This window comes from Schistocerca gregaria, chromosome 11, assembly GCF_023897955.1.
Source record: "Schistocerca gregaria isolate iqSchGreg1 chromosome 11, iqSchGreg1.2, whole genome shotgun sequence".
Classification (NCBI taxonomy): domain Eukaryota; kingdom Metazoa; phylum Arthropoda; class Insecta; order Orthoptera; family Acrididae; genus Schistocerca; species Schistocerca gregaria.
In genome coordinates this window covers 59,278,759-59,302,539 of record NC_064930.1, presented here as the reverse complement: position 1 = coordinate 59,302,539, position 23,781 = coordinate 59,278,759, and the positions used below count along the sequence as shown (strand labels likewise).

At 42.0% G+C, this 23,781-nt stretch overlaps 1 long non-coding RNA gene and 1 other non-coding gene across 2 annotated transcripts in view; both read right to left on the bottom strand.

The window, feature by feature from the left end:
* LOC126295413 (uncharacterized) overlaps positions 1 to 23,781 on the bottom strand; it is a 129,264-nt gene that overhangs the window by 68,836 nt on the left and 36,647 nt on the right. The gene's annotated exons all lie outside the window — the stretch shown is intronic.
* Trnad-guc (transfer RNA aspartic acid (anticodon GUC)) lies at positions 6,312 to 6,383 on the bottom strand. Its single transcript has one exon. It is a non-coding gene; the product is annotated as a tRNA-Asp (tRNA).

Genomic DNA, 23,781 nt, shown 5'->3' with positions numbered 1-23,781 from the left:
CTGACCCAAGTTTCAATACAGCTGAAATAACTATAAAACCACAGTGTAACTTACATTAACAGCATGTCAATGACATCGCTTTTAGTCCGTAGCTCGTGGCCGTGCGGTAGCGTTCTCGCTTCCCTCGCCCGGGTTCCCGGGTTCGATTCTCGGCGGGATCAGGGATTTTCACTGCCTCGTGACTGGGTGTTGTGTGATGCCCTTAGGTTAGTTAGGTTTAAGTAGTTCTAAGTTATAGGGGACTGATGACCACAGATGTTAAGTCCCATGGTGCTCAGAGCCACTTGAACCAAGGACATCGCTTTTCCCATCAAAAACTGTAGTGGTAGTGTTCATATTGCAATTACCAACACGAAAAAAATGAAATAAAAAATTTACGTCCACGAAATAAATCTTCTTCCAAGTTCTTAACATCGTAAAAAAAATTACTTTGTCGACGAAAAAGTTTAGGGATACGCATCCCCGAGCGTTCCCCCAGAAAAAACAGCACTGCGGCTAAACCTACATGAGAACTTCCCAATTCAAAAAGTAAGAATAGAGAAACAAACAAAAGACGAAGCTATCCCGCAATAGCAAAACAAAACACACGGAATGGCTAGATGACTATGGATTCCTACAACACAAAAACGTGAATACACTTAGTGTTAGTGAAGGTGATGTGCGTTATAATCTAACACATGTACGTAGAAGAACAGGAAGAATGACGTAAACGAGGCGAATAACGACAAGAATTAATACTGTTTGTAATTGTAAGTTAAAGAACGTGAACTGTTGATGATCCTAGCAAACAAGTCTGCCACGAATCCCTCTCCTCTGCCAACCTCTTCGTCTCAGTTTAGCGTCTGTACAAAACGTCACCAGTTATTTATTGTCTGTCTCTTAACCTTCACTTTTTACCTTCCACAGATCGCTGTAGTACCACTGAAGTATTTCCTGGTGTCTTAATATATATCCAATCATTCTGTCCCTTATTCATGTCAATATTTCCCTACCTTCCTTTCTTCGCCGATTCTGTGGAGAATCTTCTTATTCGTTATCTTTTCAGCTCACGTAATTTTCGACATCATTTTATGGCACCACACCTCAAATACTTCGATACACTTCTGTTCCGGTTTTCGACACAACCCGTGTTTCGCTACCATACATTGCCGTGCGCCAAAAGTACATTCTCTGAAACTTCTCCCTCAAGTTAACGACAGAAAACTTCACAAATGCCCTCTTTTCCTGTGCTCGCTTTTGTGTACTTCACAAGCGAAACAGCACTGTAGTTTTCACGTGTTTTGCACTCACTACAGCGTTTACCTTTATTCGTTCGTTATCCATGTACGTTATATTACCGAATTTGTGGACGCAACTAATTTTTAGGTGTGTGTGTGTGTGTGTGTGTGTGTGTGTGTGTGTGTGTGTGTGTGTGTGTGTGTATGTGTATGTGTGAAGTGGGAAATGGGCAAATGCAGCGTAAGAAAACTGTATTCATGAAAATGCAAAAAATTGCGAACTGTGAATGTACCACCACGTTTCTTTTTTTTCAGTTTTAACTACGAAGGGGAAACGTGTGATATTTCGGAACATGTAACAAAAGGCCAAATCACTGTAAGGAAATAGTGCGCCAGTTTTATAAATTAACATTGTTAATAATCTACAATACCAAACTGAATAAACGGCATCAGACTCACAAAGAGGATTTTTTGATGTTCATAAATTGATAACTCAGGCTAGAAGTAAGATACAAATATGAAACTTGTGTCGAATTGTTTACAACTAGCAAAGTATTTTTTTTATGTTTTAGGTTCGCAGTGCGTAAATAGTGGATGAGGTGCAGTGCCCAAGAAGCCATGTTAACCAATCAGGAGAAAGCACAGTGTGTCCTGTGGAACCACGAGACACGATCACCAACCACAGAGCAGAGACACTTCCAGACAACATTTGGATGGAATCCACCTGATGTCAAGAGCATTAAAGCCTCGTATGAGAAGAACACAGGACCGGTTGCTGACATTCCGAGGTGTGGTCGACCAAGAACCTCAGCAGACAGGGTGGGAGCTGTAAGGCAGTCTTTTCTGCGAAGTCCGAAGAAATCGGTGCGCAGGGCGTCACGTGAATTACAGATGCCAAAAAGCTCTCTCCATGACATTTTACACAAACGTTTATTGTCTCGTGCATACAAAGTGCAAATCGTTCAGGCCTTGTTGCCCAATGACGGTACACGTCGATACGACTTTGCCGTCCAAATGCTGTCACGTATTCAGGACGATTATGGTTATCTCAGACGAATTGCCTTTTCCGACGAAGCGACCTTTTTTGTCAGTGCAGCAGTGAATCGCCATAATGTGCGCATTTGGGGTTCACAACCCCCTGGCGAGGTCACGGAGTGCACCAGAGGCAGTCCAAAGGTGAATGTTTGGTGCGCGCTATTGCACGATCGAATTATCGGGCCATTCTTCTTCGCTGAGGCTACCGTCACATCTGCAGTGTATTTGGACTTGTTGCAACTGTATGCTGTTCCTCAGCTGCTTCAGTATCACCCCGATGTCTTGTTTCAGCAAGACAGTGCACCGCCTCATTGGGGTTTGGACGTCCGTGCCTATCTCGATATGACCTTTCCTGGGCGATGGATTGGTCGTGATGGGCCAACTGTTTGGCCTCCAAGCTCTCCCTTCTTTTTATGGGGTTATGTCAAGGACAAGGGCTGCCGAACACGTGTACCAGATCTTGAAACCCTGCGGCAACGGGTAACCACAGTCGTTGAATCGATCCCTCCAGTGATGTTGGCTAATATCTGGACGGAAATTAATATCACTTAGATGTGCTACGTACTACCAAGGGTACTCAAGTGGACGTTTGCTGATGTGTGAAAAAAACTTTGTAAACAATTAGACACCAGTTTCAAATTTGTATCTTACTTCTAGCCTGAGTTATCAATTTATGTAATCAGTGAAAGACGTTTCGGACACCCTGTAGTACACAGTTCATTCAAAAACAACCATTGGTTTCAAGAAAAAGGAAAAGGTTTAAAGCAAGCAGGAATCAGTAAGGAAATGATAGATGAAAGAACAAATTCAGAGACAAAATTATGAACAGGAAATTTCAAGTAAAAGAAAGGAAAAAGGAAAATACGGACAGGGTGAAGGGAACAAGAACCCAATAAAAGAATGAACAGATATTGCGGAAAGAGAAAGAAGAAGGAAACAAGAAAACTTTATTAATTATGTAGTAATCAAGTTAAAAATTGTCTTAAGGCAAAAATGTGCAATAATAATAATAATAATAATAAATATCAAAACACACAGAGTGAGAATGAAGTTTTCCCCGATTTCAAAAATTTGCTATGAAGTTTGCTGTATACCTTTTCAGTTCGTTGCAAATGGTAGCTTAGCTCATAAAATTTATTATTGCTACCACAAGTCAATGCGGGTTTTTGTTAGTGGTAGCTTCGCTCCTTAAATTTTTGTGACTGCACGTTTTCTGCCAATATCTGATTCCGTTCCTCTCTTTCTCTCTCTTTGTAACATGAGCGTAATTTAGGTATCTACATCTACATACATACTCTGCAATCCATCATATGGGTGCGTGGCGGAGGTACCTCGTACCACAACTAACATCTTCTCTCCCTGTTCCACTCCCAAACAGAACGAGGGAAAAATGACTGCCTATATGCCTCTGTAAGAGCTCTACTCTCTCTTATCTTATCTTTGTGGTCTTTCCGCGAAATGTGAGTTGGCGGCAGTAAAACTGTACTGCAGTCAGCCTCAAATGCTGGTTCTCTCAATTTCCTCAGTAGCGATTCACGAAAAGAACGCCTCCTTTCCTCTAGAGGCTCCCACCCGAGTTCCTGAAGCATTTCCGTAACACTCGCGTGATGATCAAACCTACCAGTCACAGATCTAGCAGCCCGCCTCTGAACTGCTTCTATGTCCTCCCTCAATCCGACCTGATGGGGATCCCAAACGCTCGAGCAGTACTCAAGAATAGGTCGTATTAGTGCTTTATAAGTGGTCTCCTTTACAGATGAACCACATCTTCCCAAAATTCTACCAATGAACCGAAGACGACTATCCGCCTTCCCCACAACTGCCATTACTTGCTTGTCCCACTTCATATCGCTCTGCAGTGTTACGCCCAAATATTTAATCGACGTGACTGTGTCAAGCGCTACACTACTAATGGAGTATTCAAACATTACGGGATTCTTTTTCCTATTCATCTGCATTAATATACATTTATCTATATTTAGAGTTAGCTTGCATTCTTTACACCAATCACAAATTCTGTCCAAGTCATCTTGTATCATTCTACAGTCACTCAACGACGACACCTTCCCGTACACCACAGCATCATCAGCAAACAGCCCCACATTGCTATCCACCCGATGTAAAAGATCATTTATGTAGATAGAAAACAACAGCGGACCTACCACACTTCCCTGGGGCACTCCAGATGATACCCTGAACTCACCTCCGATGATGTCGCTACGGCGTCTGTGCAGGAGATAGGTCAAAGTGTTTTGTGATTTTATGGAACACGGTCGCCTATTACGGACGGGTCGGCGACATTTCCGAAATGCCTTTGGTCTAGAAAATCCTGATGTGAAGAGCATCCGAAGATGGTATGAAAGGAGTAAAAAGATTGGTGGTGTTGGTGACGAGGTAAAAAGCGGTATGCGTGCAGTGTCCATACCGTGCGTGGGGCTTTTCAGTGCAGTCCGTGCAAATCGAGGCGTCGTGTATCACCTAGACGAGTGGTTCCCAATGTGGGGGCAGTTACCCCCGGAGGAGTAAAATGCAACTGATCGGTAAAAACCAAAAGTGTTCGATTGTATTTCAATGATGAAACTGATTATATTTATATCATTAGGTCTACCACTAAATAATTTTCTAAGCGACCAATATTAACTATGTATGTTATTCAATCTGTATATTGAGCGAGCAGTGAAGGAAACTAAAGAAAAGTTCGGAGTAGGTATTAAAATCCGTGGAGAAGGAATAAAAACTTTGAGGTTCGACGATGACATTGTAATTCGGTCAGAGACAGCAAAGGACCTGGAAGAGCAGTTAAACGGAATGGACAGTGTCTTGAAAGGAGGGTATAAGATGAACATCAACAAAAGCAAAACGAGGATAATGGTATGTAGTCGAATTAAGTCGTGTGATACTGAGGGAATTAGATTAGGGAATGAGACAATTAAAGTAGCAAAGAAGTTTTGCTATTTGGGGAGCAGAATAACTGATGACGGTCGAAGCAGAGAGGATATAATATGTAGACTGGCAATGGCAAGGAAAGCGTTTCTGAAGAAGAGAAATTTGTTAACATCGAGTATAGATTTAAGTGTTAGGAAGCCTTATCTGAAAGTATTTGTATGGAGTGTAGCCATGTATGGAAGTGAAACATGGACGACAAATAGTTTGGACAAGAAGAGAATAGAAGCTTTCGAAATGTGGTGCTACAGAAGAATCCTGAAGATTAGATGGGTAGATCACATAACTAATGAGGAGGTATTGAATAGGATTGGGTAGAAGAGAAGTTTGTGGCACAACTTGACTAGAAGAAGGGATCGGTTGGTAGGACATGTTCTGAGGCATCAAGGGATCACCAATTTAGTATTGGAGGGCAGCGTGGAGGGTAAAAATCGTAGGGGGAGACCAAGAGATGAACACACTAAGCAGATTCAGAAGGATGTAGGTTGCAGTCGGTACTGAGAGATGAGGAAGCTTGCACAGGACAGAGTAGCATGGAGAGCTGCATCAAACCAGTCTCAGGACTGAAGACCACAACAACAACAATATTATGTACCCGTTCATTCGACATTCCTACAGCACTACCAAACCCACGCACCTTAACAGTTCAGTAACCCGTCAGCATATCATGGATTTTATCAATGATTTCTGGAGTCGTAACCTCCACAGGGCGTCCAGAACGTTAAGCATCACCTGTGCCCATGTGGCCACTCCTAATGAAGTACCTTTTTTGAACAAAATAAGAATTTATGAATAAAGATTTAAAAAAAGGAAACGATTTACACCGACAATTTTTATCTCGATAATAACGGTAGACTGCTACAGTCGTATATATATACGCACCGGGTGAAAATAACACGCACAGGGCGGGAGCTGCTGAGAGTAAATGCACAGTGAAGGGGTTAAAATGAAAAATAACGCAGACGAACTAAATCAGGAGGGCCAGATTCATAAATAACGACGTCATTGGAAGAGAAATTCTAATGCCACTTTGGAAGATGAAGCAATTTTTAAGTTTGTGCTATTTCGGGCCATACCTACAAGATTGGAGTGAGTCTTGCGATATAAAAATCGCATCTCCCCGGCGGGGAATCGAACCCCGGTCTCCCGCGTGACAGGCGGGGATACTGACCACTATACTACCGAGGACGCGCACAGTGAGAGGGAGAGATGAATACAGTAAGCAGATTCAGAAGGATGTAGGTTGGAGTAGGTACTGAGATGAAGGAGCTTGCACAGGATAGAGTAGCATGGAGAGCTGCATCAAATGTGATTCAGGCGGTGTGTGCAGAAATGTCATTGGACACTTTGGTACGATGTACGGAATCAGTGGTGACTCATACTCAGAAATGTATTGATGCTGCAGACCACCAGTTTGAACATTAATCACATTTTCAGAGTACATTTATTTTTCCAGTTGGACTTTAAGCTTTCCATTTCCAGAAATTTAACCTTGTAGAACGGGAAATAAATTTTCTATGACGCTTCAAAGTGTGTATACATTTTTTTGACGCACCCTCTATATGAAGATGGTAACTGTTCTTTCGGACATGTCCATCGGTGACCATGCAGCTCGTTAGAATGAAATTACAATCAAACAAACGAAGATACTATCACAGGTGTGAACCACATCCATTACTTCACGCTCTATGTCTCCCCCGACGGTGATGTCACCTTTCAGCAATATAACTGTCTGTGTCCCGAGCTAGAACCGTGCTACAGTGGTTTGTGAGGCACTATAGTGAACTGATGTTGATGTTTCGGCGGCCAAATTCCCCTGATGTAAATCCTATGGAACCCATCCGGGTCGCTATCGGCTGCCATCACTGGGCACAAATCAGCGGCCCGCTATTTACGCGAATTACATGGCCTGTGCGTAGACATGTAACGCCACATACATCCAAAAACCTACCAACGAAACTGCCGTGTTCCTGATACGCGGCCGGAACCGCGCTGCTGCTACGGTCGCGTCCTGCCTCGGGCATGGATGTGTGTGATGTCCTTAGGTTAGTTAGGTTTAAGTAGTTCTAAGTTCTAGGGGACTAATGACCTCAGATGTTAAGTCCCATAGTGCTTAGAGCCATTTGAACTATTTTGAACCCTGATACGCACAAATCAGTGAAGTATTTCGCTGCAGAGACGGACAAACAAGCTATTAAGTTGGTGGTCATAATGGCTGAGCCCATCAGTTGATCTCTGTCACCTTTGCTTCCTCTTTCCCCTGCCGTCGCGCCAAGTCATGTGATCTGAGCGGTGAAACAATATTACTTCACGTAAGTTCGAAAGTTACTCCGTGTACATAGAGGCACTCGATTTGTTTACAGGAACGTCGAAATTTGCAAACGAGGGAACCACGAATTCCATTAGTGTTATGTGTACAGAAGCTATCAACACAGACAGTAACGTACAGGTGTAACCAAATTCCCTTCACTATGAGGAAGGGTGCCTTACACCGAAACAACAAAAAATTGTCTCGTAAACGTGGTATCTAAAATGTGTGCTAAGAGCATTTCTTCTTCTCCGACACCTTGAAGCACATCTCTTCTACTGCAAGCTCTTTGCTTTACATATTTTGTGAGGTGGTACTACGAACCAAAACGAGGAACATACTGTAGTAAATATGCGCTCTAAAATGCTTGCCTCAAGAGCTATGTGTACTTGCTCATCTTCGCTCCTGTTATACAGATTTCTTCTACTGAACAAGCGCTCATGGCTCTTAAGTTAAGCATTTTAGAGCTCATGTTTTTTACGCGTTTCTTTCTTGTTTTGATGTAAGGAACTTGTCCACAAAGTCTCCAAACGGAATCTAGTTACACCCTGCATACAAAGACAGAAATGTGCAAAAGGACATTCGCTCTGTTACCACCTAAGTAGAGAGCCTTAATTTTATTTTAGAATAGTTTTATGACTTCTAAACTCTTTGAAACTTTATCACATGTTTTTACCTGTTCATAAGCAGATGATTCTCTGTATACACTACTTTTCACGCCCCATAGAAGTGGCCGTAAACGTAAAGCATAAGATTCAGTGGTAACACACAAACATTTGATATTTATATCAAATTACTTTAGCACTACAAAGGTATTTTCTGTAACGGCAACTACCGAGATGCCACGGGAGGGGGTTCAAATGGCTCTCAGCACTATGGGACTTAACTGCTGAGGTCATCAGTCCCCTAGAACTTAGAACTACTTAAACCTAACTAACCTAAGGACACCACACACATCCATGCCCGAGGCAGGATTCGAACCTGCGACCGTAGCAGTCACGCGGGTCCGGAATGAGCGCCTAGAACCGCTAGACCACCGCGGCCGGTACTGTTATTAACTTGTAACATGATTTTTAAATAGGCACTGATGTTTGAATAGGGTCCAGAATCTGAAAATATTTATAACACAACCTTAGCAGTAACAATGCATTTCTGTAAAGTGTACACAGAGAGGAGGGCCACTTTTAGGCAAGCAGAAAAAATGTGTACAAAATACAGTTTCGTTAGTTATTGTTGAATTTTATTCACAACACACTTTTTAATGATTTACAGACGCTTAAGGAGGGTCCTGAACTTAAAAAAAAAACGGTTCAAAATGGCTCTGAGCACTATGGGTCTTAGCTTCTGAGGTCATCAGTCCCCTAGAACTTAGAACTACTTAAGCCCAAATAACCTAAGGACATCACACACATCCATGCCCGAGGCAGCATTCGGACCTGCGACCGTAGCGGTCGCGTGGTTCCAGACTGAAGCGCCTAGAACCGGCTGGCGAACTTGGAAAAAAAAAATGAATTAATGAATATGATATTTGTCGCGAAAAGTCACATTTACTATTGAGACTTAAATTTTTGGTTACGTTTTACAGGAAAATTCAAAATAATTACGGAATCTGGAATTTAAAAAATCATTAAAAAAATAGAGCATAATAACTAGATTACAGCATTTTCAAAGCGTGGACATGAAGTATCCCTCCCCCTTTTGTAGTCTACTGCGAGTGTGAATGAACTCCGTCTTTCCACCAAAGTGTCGCAAGCGCCTGGCAAGTAAATGCATATCGAAGAGAAGTGGGCCTTCCCTTTAAAGAGGCACATCAGCTTTCTGAATGAAAGTGATCGCCAGTTTCATTGTAACTGGTACACAATGTGGTATTATCGGTCTTACAAGGTCTCGAATTAATTGCTTTCAACGATATATTCAAAATAGTGTTTCAGCATTCTGGAGGAATTGTGTGTGCATTGCCGGATCACGAGTTTAAAGCTTCGAAAGCAGTTCGCTTATTTAACAATTGGCTAGGCGCACGTAGGAACTCACGGTGAAGGTTCCGCACAAACTCTAATTCTGCATGTCGCCATTTCATCCATTCCGTGAATCTAGGCTGTCGCCAATTTCTGTCTGTTATCGAAAATGATACTAGCAAGATATCAACCACAGTGATTCCAATACTTCCGCGAATGTTGTAATTTCAAGTCTGAAGTCGAAAACAAATGAAAAAGGTAGTACATTCCCTGAATTTTCCGTTGGTGCTTGAAAGAACACTGAAAAGGATAACACTGCCTAATGTTCTGAAAAATTATATTCATCTGGTCACGAACCGATTTTCGGCTTTTGAGGCCATCTTCAGGTGACAACTGACTGTCACAAACGCAGATAAATATGCGGTGCTGATTACCCAGACATTATTTGTACAGAATACACAAAAATAACGAAGTGTTTACACAGAAAAATGTTACAATAATTACGTTAACTATAAAGGGGGTAAACAAAAATTTCATGTAGATGTCCACTACTGGCCATTGAAATTGATACACCATGAAGATAACGCGCAACCGCGAAATCTAACCGACAGGAAGAAGATGCTGCGATATACAAATGATTAGCTTTTCAGAGCATTCACACAAGGTTGGCGCCGGGGGCGACACCTACAACGTGATGACATGAGGAAAGTTTACAACCGATTTCTCACACACAAACAGCAGTTGACCGGCATTGCCTGGTGAAATGTTGTTGTGATGCCTCTTGTAAGGAGGAGAAATGCGTGCCATCACGTTTCCAAATTTGATAAAGATCGGATTGTAGGCTATCGCGATTGCGGTTTATCGTATCGCGATATTGTTGCTCGCATTGGTCGTAATCCAATGACTGTTAGCAGAATATGGAATCGGTGGGTTCAGGAGGGTAATACGGAACGCCGTGCTGCATCTCAAAGGCTTCGTGTCACTAGCAGTCGAGATGACAGGCTTCTTATACACACGGCTGTAACGGATCGTGCAGCCACGTCTCGATGCCTGAGTCAACAGATGGAGACGTTTGCAGGACAGTTTTGCACGAACAGTTCGACGACGTTTGCAGCAGCATGGACTATCAGCTCGGAGACCGTGGCTGCGGTTACCCTTGACGCTGCATCACAGACAGGAGCGCCTGCGATGGTGTACGCGACGACGAAACTGGGTGCACGAATGGCAAAACGTCATTTTTTCGGATGAATCCAGGCTCTGTTTACAGCATCACGATGGACGCATCTGTGTTTGGTGACATCGCGGTGAACGCACATCGGAAGCGTGTATTCGTCATCGCCATACTGACGTATCACCCGGCGTGATGGCATAGGGTGCCATTGGTTAGAGGTCTCGGTCACCCTGTGAAACCCTACATTTCAGCAGGATAATGCACGACTGCAAGTTGCAGGTCCTGTACGGCCCTTTCGGATACAGAAAATGTTCGATTGCTGGCGTGGTCAGCAGATTCTCCTGATCTCTCACCAAAGTGAAAACGTCTGGTCAATGGTGGCCGAGCAGCTGGCTCGTCACAATACGCCAGTATTGATACTCTTGATGAACTGTGGTATCGTGTTGAAGCTGCATGGGCAGCTGTACCTGTACATGCCATCCGAGCTCTGCTTGATTCAATGCCCAGGCGTATACATACATCACATTTGCACACCATTTGATGCAACACTAGCATAAAAACGCTAGTCGGCAGTAATAATGATTTGTAGCCAGGTAATGCCCGTCTACCACAACGCAAAAGTGATCCACTACAGTACCTTTAAGCATGAGATACACCATGCTTCTCACTGGTACAAATGTCTCATGCAAATTGTAAAATATTCACTAATCAAGTCTGAAAAGTCATAGCTTTTCTAACAATCACAATCAGCATTTTTGTGTAGAGAATTTTAGAAACAATGTCTGTTTGAGTGGACGATGAATACATCTTGTTTCAATACAAAAATTGCATTCCTTAACGCTAGTTGCTGGCAGGACTCACATTAGACTTCAGTACACTTCCCTGCATGGTACGGAAAAATTGAGGTTTATTTGGAAATAATTAAAGAAAAATTTTCTACCGAGAACCAAATTCCTTAGTCGGCTCCTCTTAATACAACGGTAAAAGGTTGTCACTCCTATCATATCAAATTTTCGGTAAGAGGTTGAAAGATGGAAAACATTTTCGGTGTCTATAGTTTCTGTAAAATACATCGTTAAGTACGAGGTTGAGCGGAAATTATGCCCTATGTAAGATTAATCAGAAAAAAATTCCAATGAAAAATGACTTTCGCATAACTGTGCTGCAACTAATGGTTGACATGATATCGTGAGGGCAAAATCAGCTCCGATTTCTAATTTGACTAAGGCCACTCTTCCTTGCCCAAAAAAATTGTGAAATATTGTAGCCTGGCTGCACTGGAGGAGTGAAAATGTCCCTCGGCAGCTGCCCGGGCCGGCACAAGCTGAGGCCTCAAGCCGTCGGCACACGGACCGTGCATCCGAACGTTGAGCGTTGAGCGTGCCGAATCTATGACGTCATGGCGTGGAATAGCACGTTCGGGAGTCTTTCCGAAAGTGCAGAGCGATATCTGGCATGTCAGATATTCCGAGCGTGCGTCTGAGCGTTGACCAATGAGATGGCACAACGCCACCTACGTCACACGCACGCCATCTCCCTTCAGTACAAAGTTGTGAGGCGCCATTTTGGCATTCATTTTAAGCCTGCATGTATATATGCCGTTTCTGAGCACCAGCAAACTGAGAATCACTAGAAAACCCGTTGTTAACTGTGTGATCCGTTGCAATAAAATAATGAGAAACATCATATTCGTGGTAAAAGAATTATTGTATTATCCTATTATGAGACTATGCTATTTGAAGGCAGAAATGGACTGAGGGTGCACACAAAACGCATTGTTCTTGGTACAACTTATTATAATTAAATTCCAGTTAGTAACATAGTTGCGATTAAAGCTTTCAGCAAGTGCTAAGATTGGTAAGATCGTAGTGATCCATCTCGAAAAATGTCGGTAGCTCAGCGTGTTCGGTCAGAGGGTTAGCAGCCCTCTGTAATAAAAAAAACGGAGCTAATCGATCAACAACGAACTTAAACGGATGTCTTACGACGTCCGTCCCGAGCAGTTGCAACGAAGAAACGCGAGCGAAATGAGATTTAAACAAAAACAAAAAAACCGGTGGGTTGCGTAATTGATTAATGAAATGGGATGCGTAATTGATTAATGAAATTTGTATGCTTGGGCGGTGGTTCGCGACTGGCCAGTACGTAATTTTTTTCCCCCTAAATTTGCGTTTTTATTAGGTTCTGTTATTTTATTATTTGTTTAATATAAGTATGTAATATAATTCTTGATGTTATGTTATTATGAGTTCGCCTTTCTTTAGGTGTTCGATTGGCTTGATCTACAGGACACCTTGTGCTACTTGTGTAAAGCTATTTTGCCCCTTTTTCTTTTACGCTTCGTAATTCACATGTTGCAAAGATTCTGCTGTTGGGTAGGAACAGTGATCAAGTAAGACTGACCTTAGTGTTTTACTAAAATGCGAGAATGATGAAATAATGTTTATCGTATGTGAAGAAGTATTGCAAATTTGTATCGCACTGTTTGGAATGGAACTTTTATAAGCCTGTGTCCTTATTGATTGGACATGGTACTTTCCTTTCCGTGGGCAATGGAGGAAATGTGCGTTTTAATAGAGCTAACGTGGGAATTTTTCGAGCGCCCGTTTAGTAAACAGTGTGATTTACGAACTAGAAACTTCCCGCAACTGCCGCCGGAGTGCGTTGCGATCGCGTATACCACGTTGGGCCCCACGTACCGTGTGCACGAGTCGCATCGTTCCTGAGCGTTCAGCAGCACGTTGAACTTACCACGATATATAGATTGACGTTCGACAGCACGGTCCGTGTGCCGGCGGCTTTAGTCACACTAAACGGCAGCAGGTAGTGGCCGAGCAGGTAAAGCGCAGCCTTTGCTACACACCCTGTGGCGGTCCCTTAGCATCCCGGATTTCTCAGAAGTGTCGCCACATTCCAGTTTCTCGCAAGTATCGCTTCTCCCAAGTATCTACAACCAACACCGACTCAAAGGAAGGCCTCGGCACTTGTTGGTGACGTCACGCCAGCTAGGCACGGCGAACGCCAGGTCTGTTGCAGGCATACTCGTAATGGTGGCGTCTCGCTCTCTGGCACAGGAAAATGTGAAACTATTGGCGGTAGTTGACCAACACACATTGTTCTGAGACATTTTGCAATCAATTAATTGTGCAATTCATTACACTTCTTAACAAACAGTGTACTCCTGAATTTAAATTTCCACTTGTTTTAAGGATTCACATACAAAAACAACTTCATGGTCCAGTAGCAACAGAATTCGTGCTTCTTTACCTTATTTGTAAATCTGAGGAAGTTACGTTTGTACTGGGTTGCTTTTACAAGAAACTGTGAACATATTGGTACTCTTCTTTAGGTATCTCGGTTGACTATGGGGCGAGGAGCACTGAATGTTAATGAAATATCTTGCGATTGTACACGTTAGGGAGGGGGTGGGGGACAGAAGAAGAGGCAAAATGAGAGATACTTGTTTTATCAAATAAATATTTTTTATCTTATAAGTTTCTCCTTTGAGTTGCAAGAAGGGAATATTTATCTTTTCTAACATGCATGCTTAAAAAAGTTTAAGCTCAGCAATATTTTCGATGTATGAAGCTATTTTGTTTCCTGTTTAGAATTCCGTTCGTTGAAAACGTTTGTAATTTAATGACTGCCAACGGACATTTACACATGTAAATTAGTTCACATTTCCAGTGACGATATCAAACGAAAATAGCCGGCCGGAGCGGCCGTGCGGTTCTAGGCACTACAGTCTGGAACCGAGCGACCGCTACGGTCGCAGGTTCGAATCCTGCCTGTGTCATGTATGTGCGTGATGTCCTTAGGTTAGTTAGGTTTAAGTAGTTCTAAGTTCTAGGCGACGGATGACGTCAGAAGTTAAGTCGCATAGTGCTCAGAGCCATTTGAACCATTCAAACGAAAATAAATAAATAAATAAAAGAAACGAGCTCATTGTAAGGGGGTTGGCGTAAGTTTCGATAACAAAATGAATCAAATAAATACAGTTACTCGAATGTAAAAATTGCGAAGCTTGCAATCTTCTCATATTGATCTACGTTTGTTTCGATAGGATTCAGTAATACGGAACTACGATCTTCATTTGTAGCTTTACGATAGTAAGAAAATCTTTTATCTAAATAAAACTGCAGAATCCAAAACAATACCAAACAGTTTGTCCAAAAATAAGAGATTTATAGCGATAAGCACGCCCAGGCGACTCTGCCTGCGACAGACCTGGCGTTCGCCGTGCCTAGCTGACGTGACGTCACCAACAAGCGCAGAGGCCTTCCTCTGAGTCGGTGTTGCTACAACTCGACTGTATTGCCGGGCGAGAGTTGCTGGCAATGCTGCCGAACATGTGACTGCAGTTCGTATGGCCGGCAGTGTCGCTGGTCAACACTGAAGGGTGTTATTGCCGGCAATGCGTAAAATTTTTATGGCCCGCTTAAGCGCGGCCCTGCGTCGAGACGCTGCGTTAGAAAAACACTTCGACGTTTCAGTGCCTCACAGCCGGCGTGAATCAAAAGGAGTGCAAAACCTGAGAGGGCGCCTAAGGAATGTCGAAGCGGAGAATGCCGCACCTTTGCCACGCCACACTTGCCCTTCGCCAGGTAGCTTGAGTAGCGGTCCCTCAGGTAAGGAACGCCCTTCCTCGTACTTCTGCCGGCTTTCAAACCGCCGTCTCCACGTGTTACTCGATACAACCAGTACGTAAGGGGCCTTGTTCTTCGACATTTTGGAGAAATACAGAGCTTCTTATCCGAAATCGAAATATTTATAACTTTTGGGAAACTACAGCAATACCGACGATTACGTCTGTATGTAATTAGTTCTGCCAAGTATAAATATAGACGCTTCTGTCTGTACGGTAGCTTCCTTTCACACTTACCGGTTGCGATAGAAACAGTCCATTGCCATGGGAGCAACAAAGAAGGAACGCTGTAAAGAGAATGCGAATGTACGTTAATCATTTCTTTTTGATCATCGCATTTCTGCCTACTTTAATTACTACAATCGCATGCCCAGAAGACAATAAGGGAAGAAGACATATTCCATATTAATTTACTCTCTATAATCCGATATCCCTTGACGCAAAAAATTAGTTAATAAAGTGTAGTGGGACAATGTTCAAAACATGACTGAAAATACGTTCACCAAACAGAGATAAGTACATCTATGATTGACAAGTCATCTAAAGTCGACGTACAATTTTAAAATGTTAGAAATAAGGAAATGAAATAATATAGAATGCTATGCTTGTAACGTACGTTCTTGTTCTACATTGTTTACTGCTGGTATTTACAGGGTCAGAGAGAAAGCATCCTAGGTTTTGGACGGAAAAGCTGTAATTTTAATGATCTGCACTACAACAGAAACAAGAAGCACAACTTAAGGAAAAATAATGTAATGTGTGTTCCGGCTCACAAGCGACATTGAAGCAGATAGTTCCTGTGACTTACTATGGGCAGAGCTTTTATTCGACAACCGAGATAAATTAATAACTGGCTCCTTTTACCAACCCCCGGTCTCAGATGAAACAGTAGCTGAACATTTCAAAGAAAACTCGAGTCTCATCACAAATAGGTACGCTACTCATACAATTATAGTTGGCAGTGACTTCAAAAATGGTTCAAATGGCTCTGAGCACTATGGGACTTAACGTCTGAGGTCATCAGTCCCCTGGAACTTAGTACTGCTAAAACCTAACTAACCTAAGGACACCACACACATCCATGCTCGAGGCAGGATTCGAACCTGCGACCGTAGCAGGCGCGCGGTTCCAGACTGTAGCGCCTAGAAGCGCTCGGCCACCGCGGCCGGCGCATAGATTTCAATCTACCTTCCGCATGTTGACAAAAATACATTTTCAGACCCTATTGTAGATAGAAAACATCAGTAATTGTTATAAATGCTTTTTTTTTAAAAAAGTAGTTTGAACAATTCGTTCAAGAGGTCAATCAAATTGTAAATTGTTACGAAAACACAGTTGACCTCTTAGCCACAAACAATCCTGAGGATCACTAAGGATACAGGGATTAGCGAACACACAGTCGTAGCGAGGTTCAATTCCGCAACAAAGAAATCCACTGAAACTAAACGCGAAATATATCTATTTATAAAAGCAACGAAAAATTCGGTTGACGTCTTTCTAAGTTCAAAGAAATAGTATCAAGAGCACTCGAGAGATTCATACCAAATAAATTAATAAGAGACGGAACTGATCTCCCATGGTACACAAAACACGACAAAAAGCTGCTGCAGGAGCACCGAAAAAGGCACGTATAATTTAGACCAGGGATCCCCAAACTATTTTGGACGAGTGACCCCTTTTCCAAAACGAACTGTTATCTCAGACCCTCATGGCCAAATTACCTGCTTTTAAGATCAACCCCCTTATTCACAATGGTCCGCTAACTTAAAACAGCTGCTACAGAGTGTTATTTTTCATTCTGACTTACGTCAATAGAAGAAGACAGAGTGAGAATTAGCAATGCTTTAAGTTAGCAGACTATTATGAACAAGGGGGCCTATCTTTAGTTTTTTCCTGTTGATACTAAATACCTAGGTACTAAGGTACCAATTGGAAAACTTTACACTTGGTTAAGTGAGTAAAGTTGACTTCATTTTCTCATCAAAATTTAACAAAATAAAAAGACATACAATTCCGTAAATACCAAGTTTAATTTATAATGAGTATTATAAATTAAGTACTTAAAGAATCTTGTTCGTGTTAAATCGCGTAAGCGTGAAATAGAGAGCAAGTCAAAACGTGCCTGAAAGACATACTCTCGAACTCATTATCTGGCACAAACTTGTCCACACAGACTTGCCGAGTTTTTCATCTTGTACGAACTTGGAGACTTTACATTACTACAACAATACTATTTCCTACAAAAATATTAATTATTCTTAGTACATGTAACACAACATAAACAATACAGTACCTACCTATCTTGAAAGTTTTAAATAAGAACTTGCGTTAATTTGATAGGGGTCGATTTTTAGACCTCGCCGACCCCCAAAATCAGTTTTCGTTTATGTCGACCCCTACGAAACCGATATAGACCCCATGGGGTCGATATCGACCACTTTGGGATACCCTGATTTAGACGAGCGCAAAATCTCGAAGATTGGCGAAGTTTTACTAAGGCTCGAAATTTGGTGCGGATTTCAATGCGAGATGCATTTAATAGTTTCCATAACGAAACTCTCTCCAGAAATGTGGCGGAAAATCCATAGAGATCCTGGTCGTATGTTAAGTAAACCAGCGGAAAGGCTCAGTAAGTACCTTTACTGTGCGACAGCGATGAGCAGGAGGAGGGGGAGACTAGGGAACGTACCCTTCGGAGCAGGTAAAATCGTGGCAAATCTCCGCACACCGAAACGGAGACGGCTGGCAGCGGTTTCGCCGCCGTGAAATGCGACGACGGGCGCGGTGGAGAGAGAGAGAGGGGGGATACAGTTGCATCGCGCGCGTGGAGTCTCGGGCCCGTGCGCAGAGCAGAGGCGTGAAAACACGAGGGGGAAAAAACCCGATCCCCACTGTTGCTAGGCGGGCAGCACAGCGACGCGCTGCACGCGGGAGGGGGGGGGGGGGGAGGGGGGGGAAGCCGGCGGACTGACGTCACCTCTGACGTCACGCGGCCAATTCCGCGCAGGTAACGAAGCGTGCCGGCGGCCGCGTACGTTTCTCTCTAGTCCCGCCTACCGCTAAGCGCCACACGGCGACCGTTCCCCTAAAGCCGGGTTTGCCACGTGCCCCCGGCCAGCTAGAAAGCGCGCGCCCCGCCACGTGCAAACTAAACTAGGGTGTCCATTCGTCCCGTTTTTCCCGGGACAGTCCCGTTTTTTACCAAAATGTCCCGCTATCCCGAACTTTTTTTTGGGGACGCTCAAATGTCCCGTTTTTTTATGATTCCGCTTGGCTAGAGTATTTTACGCTACTGGTTGTTTGACTTGCTATTAACTGCACAATTATTTACTCTAGGAAGCGTGTGATGACTTTCTGCATACCCCAAACATGTACCGAACTGTCAAAAATCGCAAGTAATTTTAAACGCACTATAGGTTACGAATAACGACGAAGATTCTTCTCTTCTAAACCGATCCACTGAATCCGTCCTTTCGGTCCAGAAATACTCTACACCACTGATACTTGCTCTCTGGCTTTCGTCACCACACTGTTAATGTTTTTCACTGTGCAATCACTGTTTCATTATGCCAAAACGAAAGTGTAAGTTTAACAGCAATATAAAAAGCCAGTTTCCTTGTATGACTGGTAGTGGAGAAACTGTAGAATGTACGTTGCGCAGATCAAAATTTGCTGTTTGTCATGGTGGAAGGTCTGACATGAATAAACATCGCATGAGTGATCAAACGAAAAGAGCAAATAAGAGCATGAGTGATTACTATGTAAACTTAAAATCAGTAACAGAAATAGATAGGCAGTTGGCAGCACAAGAAGCTACGTTTGCATGCCACAGTGCAATGCATAACCATAGCTTTCAATCAATCGACTGTACTACAGCAGTGGTTAAAAAGCTTTTGAATCCTAAATTCACATTTGGACACACAAAATGTAATGCAATCGTTTCAAATGTTCTTGCACCGTATGCAGCTGAACAGGTTTTAAATTAACTGAAAAGTGCTCGATTCGTTTCTGTAACGATTGAAACATCGAATCATCTGGATTTGAAGCTGGTTCCTCTCCTGACACAGGTATTTTCACCCTGAAAATTGTATCACGGTGACAGTGATCTAATTGGGTAATTTAGCTGGAGAAACTTCAGATTTACTTCAGAATTATGTGCTGGAGGTTTTACAGAAATATGATCTTGAGGGAAAGGTGATTGCAGTTTCTGTAGACAACACTAACACCAATTTTGGTGAAGGCAGAGGGAAGGAAAAAACAATTTGTTCTATAAACTGCAACAGGACACAGTGAACAATGTAGTAGGTGTTGGCTGTCCAGCACATATGGTGCACAATTCGTTACAAACTGGCTGTAAAATATTTGCTTATATCAAAAGTAAAAACATTAACATGGAAAACATAATTCATTTGGTGGAGTTTTGTCTGGCAGTTCCTGGGTCAAATGCTGCTGTGGAACGTGTGTTTTCGTTAGTGAACTCTTTGTGGTCAGATGAAAAAAACAGATTGAAAGTTGAAACAGTGAGGACCTTTCTCATTGTCAAAACACATGGTGTATCGTGTACTGTCTTTTATGATACAATTTCAAACGAAAATGCACTTCTTGATAAAGTACATAAAAGTTAAAAGTACGGTGATAGTGTGGCAGAATAATTGTAAAAAGTGATTTGGGATTACCTGAGTGCACGTTCTAAAGGTAAACTTGTATGTGTATTAAATTTAGTCAATACAATATTTATGTCCCGTTTTTTTTTTTATTATTCATTGTTCCAGGTTTTTCTCTAATTCATTTTAAATGTCCCCTTTTTCAATGAAAATGAAATGGACACCCTAAACTAAACGCAACGCCACTCGACCACCCCCAGTCTTACGAGTCCCATAAACTGAGCTGAACTGTCCGCCATGTTTTACCCAAGGTATAGAACTTTCACAGTTGTTTACATACGAATCATGATCCAAGTGGATACATCTAATTAAGTATATTGCAGAATTCGTCGTAAATATGGGTTGCTGCTTGGCTGTGAACTGCACCAATCACTGCTAAAATGGTTTTCACATGTTTAGATTTCCAAGTGACTCCGAACGAAGCCGTAAATTGCCACAGACACAACTGCGAACCACGGCTTGGCGCTCAACTGTGTATTGTAATACACTAGACTGAATAACACTAAATCCAGTTTCTTATACAGGGTGTTACAAAAAAGGTACGGCCAAACTTTCAGGAAACATTCCTCACACACAAACAAAGAAAACATGTTATGTGGACATATGTCCCGAAACGCTTAATTTCCATGTTAGAGCTCATTTTAGTTTTGTCAGTATGTACTGTACTTCCTCGATTCACCGCCATGATTTCATACGGGATACTCTACCTGTGCTACTAGAACATGTGCCTTTACAAGCACGACACGACACGTGGTTCGTGCACGATGGAGCTCCTGCACATTTCAGTCGAAGTGTTCGTACGCTTCTCAACAACAGATTCGGTGACCGAAGGATTATTCCGTGGATGCATGTATCCTCGCTAACGGAGGACATTTTGAACATTTCCTGTAACAAAGTGTTTGAAGTCACGCTGGTACGTTCTGTTGCTGTGTGTTTCCATTCCATGATTAATGTGATTTGAAGAGAAGTAATAAAATGGCTCTAACACGGAACGTAAGCCTTTGCGGACACATGTCCACATAACGTATTTTGTTTCTTTGTGTGTGAGGAATGTTTCCTGAAAGTTTGGCCGTACCTTTTTGTAACACCCTATATAGGTATTGTAAGACGAACAATAATTAAGGTATTTTTGATAGCGGATTGGTAATTATGAGGAAACCTGAACTAGTAACATAATCTGTCGTGAAGTACACAAAATGACTACTGTTTAAATGATAAATGAAACTATCAATAATAATTCATATCACTGTAACATCAAACTACACTTCCGCCCCCCACCCTCCTTCCGTACAATAAAAATGTATCGTTTTTTAAAATACCTACTTAAAATTTAAAATTAAACATAATTTTAGCAAGTACCTATACATGGGCAAAGACTAATAAATAGGCACAGGTTGTTAATGCATGGCCGGCTGGGGTGGCCAAGCGGTTCTAGGCGCAGCAGTCTGGAACCGCGCGACCGCTACGGTCGCAGGTTCGAATCCTACCTCCGGCATGGATGTGTGTGATGCCCTTAGGTTAGTTAGGTTTAAGTAGTTCTGAGTTTTAGGGAGCTGGTGACCTCAGAAGTTAAGTCCCATAGTGCTTAGAGCCATTTGAACCATTTTGTTAATGCATGACACCCATATCTGAAGACTTTGGACCCAATTCTTACATCACTACATTTAATATTTACAAACCACCACGCGAGTTGCGAGACTACATTTCTACAGCCGTGTAATACATTTCAATTTTTCTGTTATATGAAAAGTGCATTCGAAATATTTCTACACGAACTAATTACTAACTGTTCAAATCTGTGTAAGTTCCTAAGACACAAACTGCTGAGGACATCGGTCCCTAGACTTACACACTACTTAAATTAACTAAACTCCCCAAACTCAGAAGACGTAGTTGTTGAACAGTTCAAAGAAAACTTCAGTCTCACTTCAAATAAGTACCCCGCTCATACAAATGTAGTCGGTGGTGACTTAAATCTACCCTCGATATGCTGGAAAAATTATATGTTTAAAGCCGGCGGCAGGCATAAAACATCATCCGAAATTGCACTGAATGCTTTCTCAGAAAATTTTTTTGAACAATTAGTTCATGAGCCCACTAGAAGCGAAAATAGTTGCGATAGCATACTTGACTTTTAGCAACAAATAACCCTGCTCAAATAGTGAATGTTGTGGCGAATACAGGGATTAGCGACCACAAGGAAGTTGCTGCTAGCCTCAATACCGTTAATACCTACAACCATAAAAAGAAACGCAAAGTATATCTGTTTAAAATAGCTGATAGAAATGCTCTTTTCGTCTTCTTAAAAGATAGTCTTCACTCCTTCCGATCTGATCATGTAAGTGTAGAAAAGTTCTGAAATGTTTTCAAAGAGATAGTATCGACAGCGATTGAGAGATATTATATACCACATAAATTAATAAGTGATAGTATTGCTCCCCCATGGTACACAAAACGGGTCAGATCGTTGTTGCAAAAGCAACGAAAAAAACATGCCAAATTAAAAAGAATGCAAAATCCCCAAGATTGGCAAAGTTTTACAGAAGTTCGAAATATAGGGCGTACTTCAATGCCAGATGCTTTTAATAATTTCCAAAACGAAATTCTGTCTCGAAATCTGGCAGAAAACCCAAAGAGATTCTGGTCATATATTAAGCACACCAGTGGTAAGACACAATCAATTCCTTCACAGCGCGATAACAACGGTAAAGTCACTGATGACAGTGCCACTAAAGCAGAGTTATTAAACACTGTTTTCCGAAACTCTTTCACCAAAGAAGACGAAGTAAATAATCCTGAATTCCAATCACGAACAACTGCCAAGATGAGAACATTGGAAGCAGATATCCTCGGCGTTACAAAGCAGCTTAAATCACTAAATAACGGCAAGGCCTCCGGTCCAGATTTATACCAGTCAGGTTCCCCTCAGAGTATGCTGATAAAATAGCTCCCTATTTAGAAATTATATACAACCACTTGCTCACAGAAAGATCCGTACTTAAAGACTGGAAAATTGCTCAAGTCACACTAATACGCAAAAAGGGAAGTAGGAGTAATCCGCTGAATTACAGGCCTATATCACTAACGTCGATCTGCAGTAGGGATTTAGAACATATACTGTGTTCGAACATTATGAAGTACCTCGAAGAAAACGATTTATTGAGATATAGTCAGCTCGGATGCAGAAAATATCGTTCTTTTGAAACACAACAAGCTCTTTATACCCATGAAGTAATGAGTGCTCTCGACAGGGGATATCAAATTGATTCCATATTTTTAGATTTTCAGATGGCTTTAGACACCGTTCCCCACAAGTGTCTTCTAGCCAAAGTGCGTGCCTATTGAACATCACCTCAGTTGTGCGAGCGGATTCGTGATTTCCTGTCAGAAAAGCAAGAGTTCGTAGTAATAGATGGAAAGTTATCGAGTAAAACAGAAGTAATATCCGGCGTTCCCCAAGGAAGTGTTATAGGCCCTCTATTGTTCCTGAGCTATATTAACGACATAGGACACAATTTGAATAGCCGTCTTAGATTGTCTGCAGATGATGCTGTCATTTACCGCCTTGTAAAGTCAACACAAGACCAAAACGAATTGCAAAATGATTTAGATTCGATATCTATATGGTGCGAAAAGCGGCAATTGACCCTGAATAAAGAAAACTGTGAAGTTATTCACATGAGTAGTAAAAGAAATCCGCTAAATTTCGGTTACGCGATAAGTCACACAAAAACTGAGAGCTGTAAGGTCAACTAAATAGTTAGGGATTACAATTACAAATAACCTAAATTGGAACGATAACATAGATTATATTGTGGTTGGAGAAAACCGAAGACGGCGATT